The sequence below is a fragment of the Phyllobates terribilis genome, unplaced genomic scaffold, assembly GCF_046119375.1.
Source record: "Phyllobates terribilis strain yellow unplaced genomic scaffold, ASM4611937v1 Scaffold_11__3_contigs__length_659146591, whole genome shotgun sequence".
NCBI lineage: Eukaryota > Metazoa > Chordata > Amphibia > Anura > Dendrobatidae > Phyllobates > Phyllobates terribilis.
In genome coordinates this window covers 524,396,393-524,415,552 of record NW_027362771.1, presented here as the reverse complement: position 1 = coordinate 524,415,552, position 19,160 = coordinate 524,396,393, and the positions used below count along the sequence as shown (strand labels likewise).

At 45.8% G+C, this 19,160-nt stretch overlaps 1 protein-coding gene and 1 non-coding gene across 3 annotated transcripts in view; one reads left to right on the top strand and one right to left on the bottom strand.

Annotated features, from left to right (window-relative positions):
- KCNIP3 (potassium voltage-gated channel interacting protein 3) overlaps positions 1–19,160 on the bottom strand; it is a 210,672-nt gene that overhangs the window by 175,618 nt on the left and 15,894 nt on the right. The gene's annotated exons all lie outside the window — the stretch shown is intronic.
- Positions 4,930–5,011, top strand: TRNAL-AAG (transfer RNA leucine (anticodon AAG)). Its single transcript has one exon. It is a non-coding gene; the product is annotated as a tRNA-Leu (tRNA).

Below are 19,160 nucleotides of genomic sequence, written 5' to 3'. Positions count from 1 at the left end.
AGTCTACAGCAACAGAAGATCTGGGGTTAGTTCTCCAAGATGTTTAGAACAACCTGCCGAGTTCCCTCAAAAATATGTGGAAGTGTACCTAGAAGAATTGATACTGTTTTGATTGCAAAGGTTGGTCACACCAAATACAAATCTGATATTTATTTTTTGTTTACTCACTTTGCATTTTATTAATTGATAAAAATAAACTATTAACACTTCTATTTTTTAAAGCATTGTTTACACACTTGCCTAAAACTTTTGCACAGTAATGTAGTTAAGAAACTTCTTAAAAATGTTACCAACTAAACCAAGCAGGGCAAATGAAGGACATGATGTATATATATATATTTTGGGTAAATCTCTACATAGACAAAGGATGTAATGAGTCTTCTTTCTTTCTGCTCAGTGAGGTGTAAATTTTTCCATCTGAAAAAAGGCCAGACTTCTCCCTGCTGTCACTGCGCATTACCAGTCTACTAATCAGGAAACGAGAAACAGCATTTATAAAGAACAAGCCTCTTATCCCTCAAGTGGAAAGAGTTAATTTTTCATCAAGCTTTCGGTATGAATATTTCAAGTACGGTAGTTTAGCTTAAGACATGATTGTCTTGGTCCCTTAGCTACAGCTGCGTGCAGACGGGTAGTGGGAGCCATAACTTGAGATCTTTTGGAGGCTGCCTTACTAAGGCGTTAAGGAAGATTCACAAAATCTTTGGTAAATACAGCCCTATTCTGATACATGTTTAAAGGAAAATTCCTCCGGTAGAACCAAGTTTTCTAATAATGTTTAAATGTTGCAAGGAATCTGCAAAAGAAAAATAAACTATACACAGCGTTAATAAAAATACATTTTGTGTCTCCATGGTAACAGACAACAACCTTTGTGTAGTCTGATCTAACTTACATTTAATTCAATAAGTAAAGTTTCCTTTACAGATTAGACTAAAGTCATGATGATTCTTCAAATTTTTAATTGGTTTTAATCATGTAATTAAAATACAATAAAGATTGATTATTTGTAGAACATTTTGTTTGTGCTAGTCATTTTTATAGGTTTTTGTAACTATGCTGAAGTCAGCAAAACACATCGTCATTGGCAGGTTTGGCCAACAGTCTAATGGGTATGAGGCCTCCTGACTCTCCTCTGACAGGGCATGCGAAAGGAGTGAAGGATACGGCACATGGGGCCTATCATTCTGTATGGAGCAATATATGGGGCTCAGTATTCTGTATGGAGCAATATATGGGGCTCAGTATTCTGTATGGAGCATTATATGGGGTCCATTAATCTGTATGGAGCATTATATGGAGCTCATTATACTGTATGAAGCAATATATGGGGCTCATTATACTGTATGGAGGACTATGTGGTGCCCATAATACTGTATGGAGGACTATGTGGTGCCCATAATAATGCATGGAGGACTCTGTGGTGCCCATAATAATGTATGGAGGACTATGTGGTGCCCATAATAATATATGGAGGACTATGTGGTGCCCATAATAATGTATGGAGGACTATATTGTCCGGTATAAAATGAAAACTTTTGAATCCCCCCACGTCACGCACCCAGGATTCACCGGTGTCTGAGCTATTGTAGAATCTACAATAGATATCACTCATGTAATGTAAGTGTGGCGCCCCTGCGGGTCCAGTTGCCACAGAGGTACTGCATCTCATCCAGAGGTGTGGTACCCCACTCTCAGGTAAGGAGGGAGCACTACCCGGGACCCACCCACCTACATCCAACACTACACCACTCCAGACCAACAGGCGGGGCAAGATGCACTTGGTCACTGCTGAGCCCTGTCCCTGGCTGGAAGGGGGGGAACCAAAAGAGAGGGAACCATGTAGTGGGTGTGGGTGGAGGAAGAAGTTCAGGGGAGCACTGAGGTGGGAGTATAAAAGGAAGGTAGAAAGTTCTAGAAGACGCCAGGGAGGAGAAGTGCAGAAGGGCCCAGTGAGGAGAGAGTGAGGAGAGAAGACAGGAGAAGGGCTCCAGAGAGACAGAAGGGATCCCAGCGGCACGGCGAGTGTGGAGGCCACCCGTGCGCCAGAATTCACGCTGACGTGGAGGGATCAGGCCGCATTAGGGGACCGGCCCCAGCCTAGTGGAGTACTTTAGGGCTCAGCTAGCAAACCGGAGGTTGCAGCATTTCAAGTGCTGTAACCACACTCCACACTTAATCGCCGAAAAGGTGGCCATATAGGGCCAAGGGGACAGTCTAGACGTTGCCCGACAAGGCCCGCGGCCACTGGCTTGGGACACTGGGTGTGAGGCACAGGGCAGGAGGGCGAGAGCCAGCGCAGAGAGACGACCTGGAGAGGTACATAAGAAAGGGGTCCCGTTCAAATGTTCCAAGATACCTGAGAGTTAGCTGGATCACTTCCCCGGAGGACACAGGATGACGTGGGCGGTTATAACCTGGCCATTGTAATGTGGAGCAGCTTAACAACTGTAAGTAAAGCCTGAATACTGCACCTCACTGTGTCCTTGACTAATTACTGCGTCACCAGCCCTGCACTACACTGTCCCTGCCGACAACATCTACCTCATAAAATCATCTCCACTGCCCTGGAGCTTAGCTCTGCCCATGGAGAGCTGAATACACTGCCCTGGAGCTTAGCTCTGCCCGTGGAGAGCTGAACCAACTCTGCTGCGTCACCATCAGCTCCAGTGGATCTGCACCGCAGCGGCGGCCCCACATAGCCGCATACCACGGGTGGCGTCACGAACATTATCCCAAAAACTTTATTCCCCTTTTCTTTAATTATTGACCGCCCAGGGCCACGGACCGGGTCACTGCCACCGTGACGTCCCCAGCACCGACCGGCCCGGCTACCGAGTACCCCAAGGCCCCAGGGGGCGCGTCATAAGAAGTGAATGAAATCTTTAGCATTATACTATACCTATATTTGTTAAACAACCAGGCAACAAATAAATGAAACAGGTCCTAATTATTCATCAACAACCAGAGGAAAAAAGACCCCTAAAAAGTAGCTTTTATTAATTAAATCTAAAAAGGACTGAAAAAATCCATACACGAGCAACAATGATCCTCATAAAAATGGAACATCAGATTCAGGTCTTATATCGGCAGGAAGGAATACAAACTAATACTGTACCTATTTTGTCCCTAATTCCTCTCCCTTCCTGACAGCGGAGGTTGGCACCCTAATTTGTACTTCGTGGCGCCCCCGCACCACGTCGATATCCCTTATGTCCCTATAAGGACCCTTTTCCAAATATTAAAAAAAACACAATGGTGAGAAAAAGGTAGAAAAAACTAGTGAAAGTATAGGTTTACAAGCCGATATATAATAATAAAAATGACCAAATCTGTTTAACTAATTAACTATATCTATATTTCTCTGCGGTATTTGTGCATCATGAATCACGCTATGTGTTAAAGGGGCACACTGACACTCTTTCGCCCGGGGCCCATGAAAACCTGGAGCCGGCCCTGCTCGTACAGCTATTTGGACAAAAAGATAAAAATATTATGGCTCTTAGAATGTGACGATGGAAAAAAAAATGCTTCGTCCTAAATGCCCCAAATGGGGCCATTCTTAGAGGGAACCTGTTAGGTCAGATAATACTGTTAACCTGCATATATAGGGTTAATCTGAAGGTTAATAGCATTAGGAAGGTGCCCAGTACATAAGTGCAGAGCCAGCTGCCAGTCAAAGTGCAGGGCCGAGTTTACAGTATACTGAGCAGTGACTAGCTGTGCCAACACGACTCCCGGGAGAAATAAAGTTAAAGAAGTACTTCTCCTCTCATCAACATTTTTTTCCTCTTAATATACTGCAATCATCATATTATATGGCACTGCATACTTATAATTGCTCATTTTGCCCTTCTACCCTGTTAATTCTTCTGTTTTCCATTAGGTCTAGGACATCACATGATTAAAAACTGACTAGCTGAATCCTTCTAAGCTCTATGAACACCAGAACGCGATGTTCCATAAGATTGGGACGGTTTCCCTGCATGTGTAGTAGCTCTGCCTCCAGGGTCAGGACAATGGCGGCGCCGGCGACTGGAGTAGCATAACACCAGACCTGATCCATTCCCAGGTGGAGGCACAGAACCACAATTCCTAACACCTATTGCTATTAACCTGCAGATTAAGTTTAAATCTACAGGTTAATAGCGTTATCCGACCTGACAAGTGCCCTTTAAGGAGTTTATTTTAATGTACTACATCATTATATAGTCAGTAAATGTAAAACTCCAGAAATTGGAGCTGGTGCTATTTCAGTCTTTGTATTAGCATAACTATAGATGACACCAGATGACACCATATGCCGGTCATATGTGCTGCCTTTACCATGAATCACATCTATTAATGCAGATCGGGTCTTGAGATAAATAATAGATAGACTTCTTTGTATTGCTTTGTTTGCTCCATTCAATTATTTGCAGGGAATAGATAATTGAAACAGATAAATGAGCCAGGTTTTACTCACGTGTTCGTTTTTTTGTATGGTGAGGAGCATTGTCTGATTATTAAAGAGTTAAAGGGGATATCTGCTAGTAAATAATACTGACTAATGCTAGTAAGTAAAACAGACAGTAGTACAGCTGTATATTAGCAGCACCAGCGGTATACAGAGTTGGATATTATGCCTATTAAGAGAAGAAGACAGGGAGACAAAAGATAGGCCTTTATAGGGGTATTCTCAAATTATGTTACTCCCCCTTTCATTCAAGATAACCCCTGGAGGCAGATTCTCAGGGAGATCTATGTCCGACCCATAGATCTTAACAGGTTATTTACATATAAAGAAAAATGTGGATTTCTCTGAAATAAGACATTGGATCACAGATATCAAAGTATCAATTTATTCAGCTTCCTATGACCTACATGCCCATATAGACGGCTTAGGAGGGTTGATCCTACTGACAGATTCCTTTTAAAGGGTCCATATGAGGTAGCGTGGCCGAGCGGTCTAAGGCGCTGGATTAAGGTTCCAGTCTCTCTGGAGGTGTGGGTTCATATCCCACTGCTGCCATTATTTATAAACCAGGGGAGGAGTCCTGAGGAGATAATTTGCATATTCCCACTGCATTTTGGGGTAAGTGAAGAGTCTCCGTGAGCTCAAAGAACACTGGATTTTGGCTGTTGGAGCTGAAAAGAGGACATCGGTAAACCAGGGGAGGAGTCCTGAGGAGATAATTTGCATATTCCCACTGCATTTTGGGGTAAGTGAAGAGTCTCCGTGAGCTCAAAGAACACTGGATTTTGGCTGTTGGAGCTGAAAAGAGGACATCGGTAAACCAGGGGAGGAGTCCTGAGGAGATAATTTGCATATTCCCACTGCATTTTGGGGTAAGTGAAGAGTCTCCGTGAGCTCAAAGAACACTGGATTTTGGCTGTTGGAGCTGAAAAGAGGACATCGGTAAACCAGGGGAGGAGTCCTGAGGAGATAATTTGCATATTCCCACTGCATTTTGGGGTAAGTGAAGAGTCTCCGTGAGCTCAAAGAACACTGGATTTTGGCTGTTGGAGCTGAAAAGAGGACATCGGTAAACCGCGCGCCTAACGGCGCGCGCATTTTGAAGCTTTTTTTTAAGCTTTTTTCACTGTTTTCAGAACATTAACAATAAGAACATGGAAGAGTCCAGGAGCCATTTGGTGAGCTGCATATCCTGCTACATGTTCACAGACTTGCCAGTGGAAAAGCCAAACTTCACATGCCAGAAATGCAAGCTTGTGTCCCTGTTGGAGGAAAAGTTGCGAAATCTAGAAGAGAGGTTAACTACCTTGAAAATCATTAAGGAAGGTGAAGAGTTCTTAGACAGAGCAGAATTATCTCTTCATGATTCAGAAAGAGAAGAAATTCGAACTGCACCTGAGGAAACAGAGGAATGGAAGCATGTGACCCACAGAAGCAGGAGGATAGAGAGGCAGTCAGCACCTATACTGCTCAGGAACCAGTACCAGGCTCTCACACAGGAGAACCATGAAGAAATACAGCAAGATAAGACTTTGCCAGCAATGAATAACCTTGTAAGCCCTCAGAATCCTCCTGGATGGAGAAAGAAGAATGTTGTGAAGAAAAAACGGAGAGTGGTGGTCATGGGGGATTCCCTGTTAAGAGGAACAGAGGCTGCTATCTGCAGACCAGACATAACCTCAAGAGAAATGTGCTGTCTTCCAGGAGCAAAAATTAAAGATGCGTCTGACAGGATATCAAGACTCTTCAGACCTAGAGATCACTACCCATTCCTGCTAATACATGTGGGGACAAATGACACCGCAAGAAAGGACCTGGAAACCATCTGCAGTGACTTTGAAGACTTGGGCAAGAAAGTGAAAGAATTGGGAGCGCAGGTGGTCTTCTCATCCATCCTCCCAGTGGATGGCCATGGAACAATGAGGTGGAATAAGATTCTACAGGTGAACAACTGGCTACGTCGATGGTGCCGTCAACAAGGATTTGGATTTCTGGATCACGGAATGAATTACCTATACGATGGACTACTTGCTAGAGATGGGGTGCACCTTACGAAGACTGGAAAACATGTATTTGGAAATTGCCTTGCTACACTCATCAGGAGAGCTTTAAACTAGAACAATGTGGGAAGGGAAGCAAAAGGCCAGAAAAAGCCATACAGCTGACAAATACTATTGAGATCTCTGCTACTGGAAGTGGAAAGGAAGAACAAAGACAAAACAATTTAAATAATAAAAATATGGGAGGAAGAGAAACCAATCACAAACTAAAATGTTTTTATACAAATGCACAAAGCATGGGCAACAAACAAGGAGAATTAGAACTACTAACGCAGGAAAAGAAATATGATGTCATTGGAATCACTGAAACTTGGTGGGACGATACACATGATTGGAATAAAAGGCTAAAAGGATACAACTTATTTGCAAGAAACAGACTTGATAAACGAGGAGGAGGTGTCGCATTGTATGCTAGAAAAGCGTATATCTGCACAGAGATTGAAGCTTCAGAGACTGGGAGTTCTGTGGAAACTGTTTGGGTAAGAATACAAGGAGAGAACAACGGAAAGGACACCATTGTAGGCATTTACTACAGGCCACCTGGGCAAGCTGAAGATATGGATGAACTCTTTATGTATCAAATGACCAAGTTCTCAAAAAAATATGACGTAGTGGTCATGGGAGATTTCAACTATCCAGACATTTGTTGGGAATCTCTCTCAAGTAAAACTAACAGGTCAAGCAAATTCTTATCCTCTCTTGCTGACAACTTTATCTTCCAAAAGGTAGGGGAGAAAACAAGGGGATCTGCTACTTTGGATCTAATCCTTATAAACAAGGAGGAAATGGTTGAGGAGGTAAAAGTGGCTGGGACCCTAGGAGGCAGCGATCATGCTATTATAGAATTTTGGATAACTAGAGGAGGAAGACATGTGAAGACTCAAACTTCAAGGTTAGATTTTAGAAAGGCAGATTTTAAGAGACTCAGAAAGAGAATAGGAGGGATCCAATGGCTGGATGTCCTTAAGGACAAAAATGTCCAGGAAGGATGGGAAATTTTTAAAAATGAGATTCTCAAAGCACAATCGTTAACAATCCTGAAAAGTAGGAAGAATGGGAAGCATTTAAGGAAACCAGGATGGATGAACACAGAACTTAAACACATGCTAAAAAGAAAGAAAGAAATGTTTATTAAATGGAAAGAGGGAGGCATATCTAAAGAAGATTATAATGCAGTCTGCAGATCCTGCAGGTCATGTATCAGGTTAGCTAAAGCTGACAATGAATTAAGGCTTGCAAGAGATGTCAAAAGCAATAAAAAAGGATTTTGGGGGTATGTCAAAAGTAAAAGAAAAGTCAAAGATGCTATAGGATTTTTACAGGATGAAAATGGAGAAATGGTAAGAGAGGATGTTGAGAAGGCCAAACTTTTTAATTCCTATTTTGCATCTGTTTTCTCTCAGAAAGAAAATGTAACATCAACTGATCTTCACTGTCCTTTTAAAGGAATAGAAGAATCCAAGTTATCTGTAAACAGAAAGATTGTGAGGGAATATTTAGCTAACATAAATGAGTTCAAGTCTCCAGGTCCAGATGAATTACACCCCAGAGTACTGAAGGAGATCGTAGAAGAAATTTTAGAACCACTCTCCATAATCTTTGAAAATTCTTGGAGAACAGGAGAAGTCCCAGAAGACTGGAGAAGAGCAAATGTTGTTCCTATCTTCAAAAAGGGGAAGAAGGTGGACCCAGGGAACTATAGGCCGGTGAGTCTGACTTCTATACCAGGAAAGATCTTTGAACAAATTATTAAACAACATGTATGTAAGTACCTGGATAAGAATGAAGTGATTAACCAGAGTCAGCATGGGTTTATAACTAACAAGTCATGTCAGACTAACTTAATTTCCTTCTATGACAGAATCACTGACTGGGTGGATCAGGGAAATGCTGTAGATATAGTATATCTTGACTTCAGCAAAGCATTTGACAAAGTATCTCACACCATCCTTATTGAAAAAATGACCAAGTATGCAATGGACCAGGCAACTGTTAGGTGGATTCATAACTGGCTTAGTGATCAGACTCAAAGGGTGATTGTAAATGGCTTCACATCCAGCTGGATGAATGTCTCAAGTGGGGTACCACAGGGCTCCGTCCTGGGACCTGTATTGTTCAACATCTTTATCAATGATTTAGATGAAGGAATTGAGGGTAAACTGATTAAATTTGCTGATGACACAAAGCTAGGAGGGATAGCTAATACTAGAGAAGAGAGAGAGAGGATTCAAAAAGAACTAAATAAACTGGAGCAGTGGGCAGCAACCAACAGAATGGTTTTTAACAGGGAAAAATGCAAAGTACTACATCTGGGCAATAAAAATGAAAAAAGCATATACAGAATGGGAGGAATAGAGCTAAGCAACAGTACATGTGAAAAAGACTTAGGTATACTAATAGATCATAGACTGAACATGAGTCAACAGTGTGATGCAGCAGCAAAAAAGGCAAATACAATTCTGGGATGTATTAACAGAAGCATATGTAGCACCCTGAGGATTCGGCTGCTACAGGGGTATTGCACCTCAACCCAGAGGTGTGATATTCCACTCCCGGGTAAGGATGGAGTGTGGACCTGAGCTCGGTAGGCTGCATGCACTACACACATCCCATTTCCGAGGAGCAGACCGACGGTACTCCCACTTAGAAATGTGCAGGTACGACCGAGTCTGTTCCTGGCTGGAGTGGGAGGGGGGTGGAACATCCCAAGTAGTGTAGGGGCAGATAGGGGGAGCAGCCTGGGTAAAGATAGGAGCTCATTGGGTGCTGGTCGCCTGAGCTCACACATAGAGGGTGTATATAAGGTGGGCACCATCAAAGAACAGGGTCAGTCAGCCACAGTCAGTCAGTCTGTGAGTCTTTGCAGAGAAGTCAGAGGAAGAGGAGCAGAGCAGCCCCAGAGAGAGAGAGAGGAGAAAGCAAGAAAGACCCAGAGGGGGAAACAGAAAAGGAACTCTGAGAACCCAAAGTCCATCAGCGGGTGAAGAGTTGGCATTAGGGTACCGGATCCCAAGCTGGTGGGGGCAAAAGCACACCCTAGCCAGAGACCAGAGGCCGTGGGCAGCGTCTGCCACGGCCACCCACCACATCCACCCCGAAGGCATACCACGTGGAGGGTCAGGGAACCCAAGGCCAAGGGTCTCCCAACAGAAGGCCCGAGGGAGCTGGACCTAGGTGGATCACTAGTGGGGACGGCCAGAGGAAAGGACAGAAGGAGAGCTCAGGGTCACGCTCCGGACTTGCTTGGGGGTTGGCTGAATCTAGGACCTGGTGGACGCAGCACGGCTCGGGTGGTCACTTGAAGCTGGAGTGACCGGAACATCAGCAGTGAGTAAATACCCTAAACTGCACAACCCGACTCTGTCTTCCTTTAACATCTATGCTGCACCACCACAACCCCCATCCTCTGCACCTGACCCCCTGAGGCTATACCCCACCCGTTGGGGGTTATACCACCAAAAGCTGCACTAACACCATCAGCCTCAGCGGACCCTGCTGCAGCGGCGGCCATAGTGACCGCAATACAACGGGTGGCGTAGTCGACAATAAAGAACTTAATAACATCTGTAGGACTGCCACATACAACTGAGTTTGACACCCTGGGCACGGACCGGGTCACAGCCACTCGGAAGACTACAACTCCCATCTGATCCGGCTCCGGATATTCCCCCTAAAGAATATGGCCCAGGGGGTGCGTCAACTTTGGCGTAGTCGGCAGGATTACGTGCCCACAACAACCGGGTACTGCGTGCCTGAAGAAAAGAACGAATTTACCTCAAAAAGAAGTCTCCTGCCGGTTCCGGAGGGTCCCCGCCATCGGACCCCATCACAGGTCGTTTCCCGCCGGTTGTCCGCCATTAACAGCTTTTTCCCGCCATCTGCAGAGTTTCCCGCCACTGGGAGACGATTCCCGCCATTTCCAAATGTTTCCCGCCTTGTCAGAGCGGACGCCATTATGGGCGTGCCAGAGGATGGCGAGAGGCCACCTCCCATCGTGGGCCAGGACCGAAAATGGCGCCAAAAGTGGAAACCGCCCCCACCAACAGAGACTGTGATGCTAGAGGTGTCTGTCAGCGTGAAAGAACTGCCCCTGGAGCTGACAATCACCAAGTGGCCCCGGGACCGCCCTCGAAGTGGGAGGACTGAGGAGAAGAGAGCAAAGATGGGTGTCGCTTGGAGCAGTCTGGAGCGAGCGCACCCGGAGGCAAGAAGCCTGGAGAAGAGTTTCGGAGGAGCTTACCCGGAGATGGCGAGAAAGCAGAGCAGCACCGGCCCGCTGGCCAGGAGCCTGCTGGAGACAACAGAAGGAGAGCAGAGCAGCACCGACCCGTTGGTCAGGAGCCTGCTAGAAGCAACGACCCCACTAGGCCTAGTGGAGGTCCTAGCACAGCTCCCCCGAGACCGGGAGTGTGCACAGACCGCTCTGGAGGGCCTCGCAAGGAGGATGGCCCGGGTGCAGCGAGAGACGTTGGCGGAGTGGAGCCGTGAGATGGCCCAGCAGACCGAGACCTGTCAGCGGAGCACGCCACCCGAGACGAGGAGACAGACCGCCTCTGAGGATGGCGCGGGAGGACTGAAGGCCGGAGACGGCGCTGAGAAGGGAGCCGAACGAGTGGAGGCAGGTAAAGGGGACGTCTATACCCCAAACCGGGAAACCGCGTACCTGCCCCAGCTCCCCGTCGCAGAGCCCGAAGTCTATCCTGCCGTGCCCGTCGCTGCAACGTCACCGCCGCAGACTAGGCCTCAAACGGGAGCCGCGACCCCTGTGACGTCACACGCCTCGACCCCGAGCGTGACCAAGCAGGAAGTACCACCAGCCTGGTCGCAAGGCCTAGTACCCCCGGGCGCCGCAATACCAACAGCGCCCCCTACCTCCGCGGAGCCCCCGGCCTGGTCGCAGGGCCAAGTAGCCCAGGGCGCCGCCGTCCTTACGGTGCCCTTCACCTTCCAGATACCCCAGGCCTGGCCGCAAGGCCCGGGCAACCCGGGCGCTAACACCACCGCGCCCATAAGACCAAAAGTGCCGCATCTGGGAGAAGATCTGTTCGCCCAACACACGTGCCCGGATGGGCAGCCCTTTATTTGGCCACCGGAGTTTCACCATCCCCGACTCCGGAAAGAGAGAGCCCTAGACGAGCCCCTGATTCCGACTCCGAAGCCCGTAAAGAGGATCTCGCCCCCGCTGGCGGAAGCGCAGTTTGAGTGGGACCCCACCGGAGAAGATCTCATGGGGTTCACTCAGGAGACTCGGGCAGCTGCAGCGGAGCGTGCTGAGTGCTGCCGCCAACAGCTCGAGGTCTTCGAGAGGGAGCGGAGAGAGAGGCGGGTCCGGGAACAGCAAGCTCAAATAAGGAGCGCGGAGCAGAAGAGCCGGGCCAGGAGAGACTCCCGTGCAGCGCATAGTCCCCGCACCACCGGGACTGTGATAAAGTTTAACATGCAGCATGGGTGGGGCTTCATCCGAGACCACCGCACCCTAGGCGACGTCTTCGTGACGAGGAGAGACGTTGAGTCCCACCTACCGGAGGGACACAGAGGTCGTGACCTTTACATCGGGGACGAGGTCACCTTCACCCGGCACAAGTGTGCCAAAGGACCCTACGCCCTCCATGTGCATCGTCTGACGGAGGAAGAGCTGCGGTGTGAGGAAGAAGAACAAGAGGACCCGGACGGGTCTGAAGCCAAAGGTAACCATAAAGCAAGAGCAGGAGGACGCCGTCGTTAAGTACAGCGAAGCAGAAGCTGTATATAGTTGCCCGTCGGGGCACCGTGAACTGAAACTGTTACTGTTGCTAAATATAGTCCCCGTTGGGACCAGCAAGTGTGAACTGTTTACCCGTTTATCCCTTAAATCCCACTGACCGAGGACTGAGAGCGGTCATTCCTCCCCAATACCTGGCCGAGGACTGAGAGCGGCCATAATCCCTGTATATAGTTGCGCGTCCTAAAGCGCCCCCTACCGGTTTTATAGGAAAACCAGTTTTCTAGAGAGACTGTCGCACTTTACCCGGTCACACGTTGCACAGTGACCGGAGGAGGAGCCAGAGGCGACGAGAATGTTCTGCTAATGTATGTTATTTTATATGTTTATACTATGTTGTTGATATGAAAAAAATTTTGTATGTTGTGGATGTTTATGTCTTACAGCCCGAGGACGTGCTGTGATTTACCAGGGGGGAATGTAGCACCCTGAGGATTCGGCTGCTACAGGGGTATTGCACCTCAACCCAGAGGTGTGATATTCCACTCCCGGGTAAGGATGGAGTGTGGACCTGAGCTCGGTAGGCTGCATGCACTACACACATCCCATTTCCGAGGAGCAGACCGACGGTACTCCCACTTAGAAATGTGCAGGTACGACCGAGTCTGTTCCTGGCTGGAGTGGGAGGGGGGTGGAACATCCCAAGTAGTGTAGGGGCAGATAGGGGGAGCAGCCTGGGTAAAGATAGGAGCTCATTGGGTGCTGGTCGCCTGAGCTCACACATAGAGGGTGTATATAAGGTGGGCACCATCAAAGAACAGGGTCAGTCAGCCACAGTCAGTCAGTCTGTGAGTCTTTGCAGAGAAGTCAGAGGAAGAGGAGCAGAGCAGCCCCAGAGAGAGAGAGAGGAGAAAGCAAGAAAGACCCAGAGGGGGAAACAGAAAAGGAACTCTGAGAACCCAAAGTCCATCAGCGGGTGAAGAGTTGGCATTAGGGTACCGGATCCCAAGCTGGTGGGGGCAAAAGCACACCCTAGCCAGAGACCGGAGGCCATGGGCAGCGTCTGCCACGGCCACCCACCACATCCACCCCGAAGGCATACCACGTGGAGGGTCAGGGAACCCAAGGCCAAGGGTCTCCCAACAGAAGGCCCGAGGGAGCTGGACCTAGGTGGATCACTAGTGGGGACGGCCAGAGGAAAGGACAGAAGGAGAGCTCAGGGTCACGCTCCGGACTTGCTTGGGGGTTGGCTGAATCTAGGACCTGGTGGACGCAGCACGGCTCGGGTGGTCACTTGAAGCTGGAGTGACCGGAACATCAGCAGTGAGTAAATACCCTAAACTGCACAACCCGACTCTGTCTTCCTTTAACATCTATGCTGCACCACCACAACCCCCATCCTCTGCACCTGACCCCCTGAGGCTATACCCCACCCGTTGGGGGTTATACCACCAAAAGCTGCACTAACACCATCAGCCTCAGCGGACCCTGCTGCAGCGGCGGCCATAGTGACCGCAATACAACGGGTGGCGTAGTCGACAATAAAGAACTTAATAACATCTGTAGGACTGCCACATACAACTGAGTTTGACACCCTGGGCACGGACCGGGTCACAGCCACTCGGAAGACTACAACTCCCATCTGATCCGGCTCCGGATATTCCCCCTAAAGAATATGGCCCAGGGGGTGCGTCACATACAGTCTAGATCACGTGAAGTCATTATTGGTCTTTACTCCTCTTTGGTCAGACCTCATCTGGAATACTGTGTACAGTTTTGGGCACCACATTTTAAAAAAGACATAGACAAACTGGAGCAAGTTCAGAGAAGAGCGACCAGAATGGTGACTGGTCTGCAAACCATGTCCTATGAGGAACGGTTGCAGGATTTGGGAATGTTTAGCTTGCAAAAAAGAAGACTGAGAGGAGACTTAATAGCTGTCTACAAATATGTCAAGGGCTGTCACATTGTAGAAGGATCATCTTTATTCTCATTTTCACAAGGAAAGACTAGAAGCAATGGGATGAAACTAAATGGGAGGAGACACAGATTAGATATTAGAAAAAACTTTTTGACAGTTAGGGTGATTAATGAGTGGAACAGGCTGCCACGAGAGGTGGTGAGTTCCCCTTCAATGGACGTCTTCAAACAGAGGCTGGACAGACATCTGTCTGAGATGATTTAGTGAATCCTGCTTTGAGCAGGGGGTTGGACCAGATGACCCAGGAGGTCCCTTCCAACTCTACCATTCTATGATTCTATGATTCTATGACTTTTCGGTTTGCTACATCCAATAGGTGGCACTAGAGTACAAGTTCTCTTGCTCTCTGAAGAGGCTTTTTGCAGTATTATTGGTTATATTTAGCTTTCTTGTCCATTGACTTAAAGAGGAGTTACTACTTGCCTTTCCCTCACTTTGTGATAAGATATTGAGTGATAATGGCAGACATTTTTAATAAAATTTAGCTTTTTGCATGATTTTTTTTTATCAACATACAGTGTTATACTTCACTTAATTTTTTTAGGGGCTGTTTTTTTATTTTTAACCTGCTTGCTATGTTTAAATAATTGTAATAAAGTAATATTATGAAATAACAGATGACTATCTCTTATTAATTGACTATTTTAGTGTGAGGAGGAAGTGTGTATAGGCTATAACAATTGGGTTACTCCTTATGAATTACTTAAGGATCTATATATCCTTTATGTGGTTATTAATTATACTTCACTCCTATCTGAAATGCACAACGTTTTGATCATATTTTGTAGTATAACTTGCTAGAATTAAATTTTGCCCACAGTCAGGCATGGACAGCTGATTGGAGGGGGCTGTTGAAAGTGAGACCCCATCAATCTAATATTAACTCTTTCACGACATATGATGTAAACCTACGTCATTATGTCGACTCCCTGAATTTGATGCAGGCTCGCACGCTGAGCCCACATCCTTCCCCACACATGACATAACAGCCATGGGTGGATCGGAGCTCCGCTCGCTGCTGTTAACCTGTTAACATGCATCAACAGGAGCTCGCGTCATTCTGCGCTCTCCCATCAGCATGCCCATGACGTGATCGCGGGGCACTGATGGGCTATAATGACCTCCGAGGGTCTGCTGAAGACCCTCTTGCCTGTCATTATGATCCTTCTGCGAACGCCGGTCCGTGGCTGTCATACAAAGGAGATCGTGATTTTCACTATACACAGCAATGCTTATGCACTGCTATGTATAGCACAAGCGATCGGATGATCGCAGCTTCAAATCCCATAAAGGAACTATGAAATCCATTAACAAGTGAAATTTTTTTTTTTAAATTATGAAAAAAAAAAAAAAAGTTCAAATCACCCCCCTTTTGCCCCATTAAAATAAAACAATTAAAAAAAAAAAGAAAAGAAAATACACGTTGGTATCTCTGCGTTCAGAAATCTATAAATCTATAAAATAAATTAATCCATTCTACCTACTTATACGACTACGTTTTCAACGTGACAAGTTTCCCTTAACTACTGTGTTAATCATAATTAAGCAATAACTGTGATTAATGTACAGAAAATACTTGGGTGTGACCGTAGTAAGTTGAAATAGTTTAATATATTGTGTACTCATGAGTTTACTTTGAACTATTCTATTCAATGCAGCCTTCAAATTTTTTAAAAGGGAATTTCTATTACTCTTTTACAATTGCTATCACTACTCCCTATAAATGTATATGAATGCTCTGGACTCCTTTTTGCCACTGTAATCAGCAGTTTGCACTGCACTTGTGGGTGCACTTTGAATACTGGCATGCTACCTTTTATCTGCAGCTACCAGCTTTAGTATGAAAATGAGTGATCAAGAAGGACAACCCTTAAAATGAATGAATTAAACTACCTACAGTTATACCTGTGATACTGTATTTTTCTTATAATATTAGCCATCCGTGGCAGTACCTAGAAATCACCGGGCCCCATAGCAAAAGTCTTAATTGCCCCACACCCCTAAAAAAATGTAGTGGGGTCATACCTCCTAACCTTTAAAATAAGGGAGAGAGACACGTATAATGGCAGGTACACAGTAATTGTGCCAATACTGAAGCCACTTCTGGATGAACACTGAACTTCAACACATGCTACAAAGGAAGAAAGAAATGTTTATCAAATGGAAAGAGTGAGGCATATCTAAAGAAGAACATAATGCTGTCTGCAGAACCTGCAGGGCATGTATCAGATTAGCTAAAGCTGATGATGAATTAAGGCTTGCAAGAGAAATCAAAAGCAATAAGAAAGGATTTTGGGGGTATATCAAACGTAAAAGAAAAATCAAAGATGCTATAGGATTTTTACAGGATGAAAAAGGTAAAGTGGTAAAAAACGATGCTGAGAAGACCGAACTTTTAAATTCCTATTTTGCATCAGTTTTCTCTCTTCACTGTACTATTGAAGAAATAGAAGAATCCACACTATCTATAAACAGAGAGAAAGTGAAGGAACGCTTAGCTAACATAAATGAATTCTAGTCTCCAGGTCCAGATTAATTACATCCTAGGGTACTGAAGGAGATAGCAGAGGAAATTATTGAACCACTCTCCATAATCTTTGAAAATTCTTGGGAACAGGAAAAGTCCCAGAAGACTAGAGAAGAGCGAATGTTATCTTCAAAAAGGGGAAGAAGGTGGACCCAGGGAACTATAGGCCTGTGAGCCTTACTTCTATACCAGGAAAGATCTTTGAAAAAAATATTAAACAACATGTATGCAATTACCTTCATGAGAATGAAGTGATTAACTAGAGCAAGCATGGGTTTGTAACTAATAAGTCATGTCAGACTAACTTAATTTACTTCTATGACAGAATCACTGACTGGGTGGATCAGGGAAACGCAGTAGATACAGTATATCTTGACTTCAGCAAAGCATTTGACAAAGTATCTCATACCATCTTTATTGAAAAAATGATCAACTATGGAATGAACAAGGCGGTTAGGTGGATTCATAACTGGCTTAGTGATCGGACCTAAAGAGTGGTCATAAATGGTTGCACATCCAGTTGGAAGAATGTCTCAAGTGGGGTACCACAATGCTCTTTTCTGGGCCCTGTGTTGTTCAACATCTTTATCAATGATTTAGATGAAGGAATTGAGGGTAAACTGATTACATTTGCTGATGACACAAAGCTAGGAGGGATAGCTAATACTAGAGAAGAGAGAGCAGATTCAAAAAGATCTATACTAATGGATCACAGACTGAACATGAGTCAACAGTGTGATGCAGCAGCAAAAAAGGCAAACACAATTCTGGGTTGCATTAACAGAAGCATAGTTTAGATCACGTGAAGTAATTATCCCCCTCTACTCCTCTTTGGTCAGGCCCCATCTGGAATACTGTGTCCATTTCTAGGCACCACATTTTAAAAAAGACATTGAAAAACTGGAGCAAGTTCAGAGAAGAGCTACCAGGTTGGTGACTGGTCTGCAAACAATGTCCTATGTGGAACATTAAGAGGATTTGGGAATGTTTATCTTCCAAAAGAGAAGACTGAGAGGAGACTTATTAGCAGTCTACAAATATCTCAAGCAATGTCACACTGTAAAGGGATCATCTTTATTCTCATTTGCACAAAGAAAGACTAGAAGTAATGGGATGAAACTGAATGGGGGAAAACACAGATTAGATATTAGAAAAAACTTTTTGACTGTGAGGGTGATCAATGAGTAGAACAGGCTGCCACAAGAGGTGGTGAGTTCTCTTTCAATGGAAGTCTTCAAACAGAGGCTGGACAGACATCTGTCTGAGATGATTTAGTGAATCCTGCATTATGCAGGGGGTTGGACATGATGATCCCGGAGGTCCCTTCCAACTCTAACATTCTATGATTCTATGATTCATGTTCTCACCCACTACTATACTCCTTTCATAGACCTTATAGAGTATAATGCCCTAAAAATGCCCCCCCATACTGCATGACTGCATGATACCCCATGAAGTCACCCCATAGTCCCCCTCACACAAATTAGGATGACAACACAGTGCCTCCAGCAAAGTATGAAGCAGCCACAGTAACCCCAACACAGTAAAATTCCATCCACCGCATAAGGCCCCAAAAGTGCCCCCCATACAGTATGATGGCCCCACAGCTCACCTATATATAGCAGAAAGGTCCCACAGTCCCCAATACACAGTATAAGGTCCTCCATACACAATTTGATGTCCCCAACAGATCTCACAGTCAGTGTGATGGTCCCTATGTAAGGAGATAGAGAGATTCTCGCAGTTTGAGGCCTAATGGAGTAAGCACCGCCATTTATTGGTTAAATATTATAAGACGAGAGAAAGTAGCAAGAGCTGCATCAGCAGGAACTTTAAGACGACATACCTGGTTCCTGGGGGAAAAAGATTGAAGGAGATACCAGGTCAGGTGGTAGCAGTGGTGCAGTTAATAACTCTAAAAGGCTCAGGAGGGCGGTGAAGAGGTGGATAGCCACCATTATGACAGACCAGATCCGAGTGAAGAAACCGAGGGACCAGATCCGAGTGAAGGAACAAAGAGACCAGATCCGAGTGAAAGAGCCGAGAGACTAGATCATGAGACAAGAGCCCGGAGCTGGGAGTTCCAAGCTGAGTGAGCAGAGCTAGGGCCAAAAGGAGGATCACGAGGTTGCAGAGGAAGGACGTACGTGTGAGCTGTAACCTCCAGTGTAGACGTATGGTACTAAAACAAGGGATCAGGGCAGTGCTTCAGTGAATGGAGGTGGCCAGTGTGAGGGGCAAGCAAAGTGACTCTTAGATCTGGGACTGAGGCCTAACAGCGAAGTAGCGTAGACTCCCATTAGTGTCTGTATTGTGTTTCATATTGCCTAGAAATTGACAACGGTTATGGGTCGAATAGAGTCAGTGATGCACTTACGGTTAAGATATTGGGACCAAGACGCCTTTGACGATACTAGTGTTTAATTGTAATAATA